The following is a 5,707-nucleotide window of genomic DNA, read 5'->3' on the forward strand; positions in this document are numbered from 1 at the left end:
CTCAGAACTACAACCACCCTGCTCTCCCTTTGCCGCCTCGCTCCTGTCCACCGCATCCGGGTCGCGCAGCCTCTTCTTTTTTTTTCCACGGCTGGTATTGGTGGTGATGTCGTGGGGGATGTGGGTCAGGTCGCCGCCTTGTTGTCTTTTTTTTTTTCCAGATCTGCTGGTTGTGGTTTAATGGTGTCGTAGTGGGCGGTGGTTAATGGTGGTGGCCGTGGATGTGAGTTAGGTGGTGGTCGATTTATTTTTTTCAGTTTTTTTTCAAACTCTTTTTTGTAGTCTCCTCTTCTTCTAACCCTTTTGTTGTTATTGGATGCTTGTCATGGTGGTGGTAGTTGTGTTGTAACGTGTGGCGTTCAACCGCACTCTCCCTTCTTCTTTCTCTTTTTTTTTTTTATTGTTTTTCAGATCTGAGTTAAGGATGTGGTGGTAGTGATGTCGTGGTTGTTGTTGTTGGTGGTGTATTTGTGGGGACGGGAATGGTGGTGATGTCATGTCCTTTTTTTTCCTCTCAAATTGGTGGCCCGGCGTGGTGATGGCTGGTGGTCAGACACGGTGGTGGTGGTGGTGTCGTGGTAATGGGTCGGGTGGTTGGATGAGGTGAGGGTGGTGGTTGTGTGTGGTTATTACTATAAAGTTTCACCGGCATGGATTAAGGTTACGCATATATGGACTAAAGTTACGCTTATATGGACAAAAGTTACGCTCTGATATGGACTAACTATACTCGCCAAGGACTTAAATTACATAAATTAAAATTAGTATAAAGTTACCCTCCAAAAAAAATAAACTTTCAAAAATTATGACTAAAGTTACAATCGTAAAACATTAAAGTTACGTTATAAAATTACAATATTTACATAAAATTTATAAATCAATAAAATTTTAAAAATTCAAATTTTTATATTAAAAATTGTCGGAAAAATTAAAGTTTCAATTTCTATTATTAAAGTTTCATCCGTAAAACATTAAAGTTACATTTATAAATCAGTAAAAATAAATAAATTCAAATTTTTATATTAGAAATTGTCCAAAAAATTAAAATTTCAATTTTTACCATTAAAGTTTTACTCATAAAACATTAATGTTACATTTTTAGCATTAAAGTTACACTCGTAAAACACTAAAATTACACTCAAAAATCAATTTTATATATTTAAAATAAAATTTTATAACATAGTTAAATTTTTTATTTATAAAATTACCTTAAATATTAAAGTTATAATTGTAAAGAATTATAGTTATACTCATAAATTAAAGTTACATTTATAAAACACTAAAGTTTTCAGCTTAAAATTTTAAAATCTCAACCCTCCATCTTAAAAGATCAATGGCTAGGATTAGGACTTAGTGGACTCACCATTTTAGGTGGACTCACCATTTTAGGTGGACTCATTAGAACTTGCCTCTATATATATATATATATATATATATATATATATATATATATATATATATATATATATATATATATATATATATATATATATATATATATATATATATATATATACAACTACTCTCCTATAGGACCGTCTTATAGTATAAGACGGGCCCAAATAGGAGGTATGAGTCCAATAGAGAGGTTTTAGGAAATCTGGCCTATTTAAAAAAAAAAAAATCTGACGGAGGAGTCTATGCAGTAGTAGAAGTAAAACAATTATCTTCCCCACTTTTCAAGCAATAATCGTGGGCGATGGGAAACAGTTTTCTTCCAAAAAAAAAAGTCAAGAAATGAATTATTCAACAAGCAAATTTATAGATCATAAATCTCTAAAACGAAGAGTATACATGTGTGTATATAAACTATCGGGATGGACGAGAAGATTTGTGCGGTTGAGGAACAACAAATTATAAATTTTAAGCAATCAATGGTCATGAAGGATGATGGAAGCGAATATGAAGTTGATGCATGCGGCTCTCAAACAAGATTGTATGTATACAATCATCTTTTTTACCCATGTTGTTTTATTGGTTATTGATTGATAATATAGAATGAAAACAACTTTGTTTATTTTGGAAACTTAACTTTTAATCTATCCTCCAATTTGTGGGTTGAATACAGAAAAATTGAAGTTGAGAACTTGTCAATTTGTTTATTTTAACTTTTACCTGTGATATCTTGAAACTTGTTTATGTTGAAAAATTACCAAGATACTTATTCTTTGTATTTTCTAGTTTTAGGGGAGAAGGTAACGTTTTAGATGTGAAACTGAACATCATACATGAAATTAATTTTCCAGATGGTGAAATAAATTAAGGGTAAAAACTTCAACTTTTATGTACAAAACTGGCCTTTTTACTTTTTAACGTCTAAGCCAATTTACATGTTATAATACTTTTAATTATATGGTGAATACAGATCAATTATAGTTGAGAGCATTCTCATATTTTATTTCTTGAGAGCTAGAAACCTACTGTTTTATATTTAAAACATGGTAATGAACTTAAATTTTGTATTTTCTAGTTTTATGTGATAAAGGAACATTTTAGGTACAAAACTCAACGTTTTATGTTAAGTCAATTTAACGGTTAGAGAAACAATTTTAGTGTGAAAACTTAAGCTTTTACTTTCGAAACTTAATATTGTAGTTATCTTCTTAATTAAGTAATTAATTCCTAACACAACTAAGAATTTGTTTGTTATTTTATGTAGAAAACCAATCTTTTTAAGTTCTAATATTTTAGCCAATTTACATGATACTCTTAATTATATGGTGAAAACAGAACAATTAAAGTTGAGAAAGGTACATTCCTTTCAGAGAAACAATTTAACAGTGAGTGAAACAATTTTAGTGTGAAAACTTAACCTTTTACTTTCGAAACTTAATGTTGTAGTTATCTTCTTCATTTAATGATAGCCTCCTAACATAGTTAGGTATGTGCAGGTTTTTATGTACAAAACTGATATTTTAAAGTTCTTAATTGAACGATATATTATGTCATTTTTCATAGTTTAGAGAATATTTTTACATTGAAAACTTAAACTTATATTTTAAAAACTTAACGTCATAGTTATTTTCTAAGTGTAAGATTTGCGGGCGAACAGTTACCTTCCTCACTTTTTGTACAAGAGGACTGTGGCCCAAGTGGTTCTTCGGTGGGGCCTCCAGCGCGATACTGTTGTCATACCAAAGACATCCAAGATAGAAACATTGAAGGAGAACATCGGAGTTTTTGACTTTGAACTGGAAAAGAAAGACGTCGAACTGATTAAGAGCATCGATCACAAGTATAGGACCAATCAACCAGCCGTGTTTTGGGGACTAGATTTATATGCTTGAATGTCAACTCCTACCGGCTTGTTATTCAACTGCCAAAAAATATTTATATGCTTGAATGTCAACTCCTAGCATATTCATGGAGCTTTAAGAACTTTGGAACATTGACAACTAAGTTATGGAGTGTCTGGCTTGCTTATTTTTGCTTTTGCTTTGTGCTTCTTCAAGTGACCTGGAGCGCTTTTGCATTCTCTTTGAACGATCTGTACTATGGACTTTCATCTAAGGCTAGGCAACGTACGACATGATCAATAACTGCCCCCAAATAACCTAACCTGAAATTTAAATTAGACTTGAAAAGAACAGCCCAAGGTAGACTTAAAACTTAATTGCTGATCAATAACGTGACTGAAAAATGAGAGTACCATAATTTGAAAATACGACATTGGCTGGAAAATGGCCCCGTCCATAGCAAATGATACACGACCCAAACATGACCCAGATACAACCTAATTGTTGGGGTTGGTGTCCTTAACAGTTAGTGCAAGGACTTATAAACCTCTAAAAGGATCAAAGGGCATACTTTTGGTATTATTATCAGTTGATCCACGTTTATCAATAACGGTTGGCTTGCTAGATAAGTTTGACGTTATTGTCATACAGATGGCGGTGATCAACTGGTCCCTAAAAGTCACACCTATAGGATACGTTTGAGAGACGTGACAGTATGAAAATACAGTCATGTAGATGCCAATTTTGACTAACCAGTTAGTCTGAGTTATTTGACTAATATTTAGTCAAAAATGTGATGTTGAGATATTTTATTTAATACGGATTAAATAATAATGGCTAAGGCGAATTAAGCAGTTAATTCGTAAATTGAATATAAGCGTCTTATATTTAATTAAATGTATATTGAATATAATTATACAATATCGTCTTTGTCGGACATGTATTAATATTTCAACTAACCCGTATTATTAGTTGATGTTTTAATAGCCGATAACCGATGACGATTTATAATAAAAACCGCGTCATATACATTTTAGCGAATGGGGTCGGTTCAATCGGATCACGAGTTAAATGAGGAGAAAGTGGAAAGCCCACTCCCTCCCCTCATGACCCGCGGACCGAGGCAACAAAAGGAGAGGCTCCCTCTCCTTTTGACCGAGGGATTTTCATTTACAGAAAAACTAGGGTTTTGGAGATTAAGTTTTCTCTGAAACCGAGATCTCACATCTCGAAAAAAACTCACATCAAGTTCTCCCAATATTGCAAGGCAATCGGAGAACACGTTCTAGCACAAGGGCATTTCTCGGACAAATCTTGGGTGCAACAATTAGGAGGGAATCTCGTTTGATTTCTGTTCTTTACGCCGTGCATCAAAGGACCCGAGGTTGATTCCTTATCTTTATCGTTTCATTGTTGTATTTCGTTTATGACCATATTTCACATGTTAAATTTACGTTATAGTCCTAAATTTAAAGGGTCTTATACGGATATTACCCTACAAGTGGTATCAGAGCGAGGCCACGTAAATTTTCATTGTGATTTTTCATAAAATCGATTTGAGACGATCTCGGATTGCCTAGAAAACCGTGAGGCAAAGCAACTTTTCTCTCGGTGAAATTTTTCTTTTTCTTTGCTTGCGTTTTTAGTGCTTTGAAAACCGTGCGCCAAACGTGTTTTGCGGTTTTTTGTTTACGTTTTCAATTTATTCTTTCACATATTGTTATTTTATACGGAGATTATAGCAATATGTCAAGTTTTGTATTTTATAGAATTGATTTTATGCGGTTTTGATCAAAATCTAAGTAGGTTTTGCATTGTCAAACTGTTTTCACGAGGGTTTGGAATTTTCAGCCATGTTTTCATTCGATCGAGCGTATTTCTACTCGATCGAGTGCTATTTCTGTCTTGTTTTTGCTCGATCGAGTCCCTGTTGTACTCGATCGACCCCTTTTCAAAACCCCTCTGCTCGATCGAGATGTCCTCGTACTCGATCGAGCAGATTTGCTGATAAAGGTACTCGATCGACCACCAGTTTAGTCGATCGAGCACTTTCTGTTTGGCAACCCTCTCGATCGACTTGCACTTCAGTCGATCGAGCCCTTTTGTTCCTCGATCGAGCACTTATGTCCCTGGATCGAGGGATTTTGTTTTGGCAGCTTTGAAAATTTATTCTTTTTGCTTTAAATTTTCTTTTGGCCTTATTATGTACTTTATACGGATATTGTACACTCGCTATGATTGTGAAACGGTTCACACACGTACCATTAAGTTATTTTAAAGCGTATTTAAAGTAACGGATCGTATTAGATTAAAATTAAATGATAGAAGCGCTTTTATCACATGAATTTTAATCATTAAAAGGTGGTTTGGATAAATTTAACATAATTACGAAATTATGTCACGAATGAATTTGTTTTTAGTTGATGCATTTAATTATCGTTTTGTTGAATGCCTTGAATGCCTTTTATTAC

General features: G+C 33.6%; 1 long non-coding RNA gene across 1 annotated transcript; it reads left to right on the forward strand.

The window, feature by feature from the left end:
• The first annotated feature begins 1,707 nt into the window (after nt 1-1,707).
• LOC141627042 (uncharacterized) lies at nt 1,708-3,434 on the forward strand. The gene is made up of 2 exons (XR_012536603.1): nt 1,708-1,936; nt 3,078-3,434. It is a non-coding gene; the product is annotated as an uncharacterized LOC141627042 (long non-coding RNA).
• Nucleotides 3,435-5,707: the final 2,273 nt, after the last annotated feature.

The sequence above is a fragment of the Silene latifolia genome, chromosome Y, assembly GCF_048544455.1.
Source record: "Silene latifolia isolate original U9 population chromosome Y, ASM4854445v1, whole genome shotgun sequence".
In the NCBI taxonomy this organism is placed as follows: Eukaryota; Viridiplantae; Streptophyta; class Magnoliopsida; order Caryophyllales; family Caryophyllaceae; genus Silene; species Silene latifolia.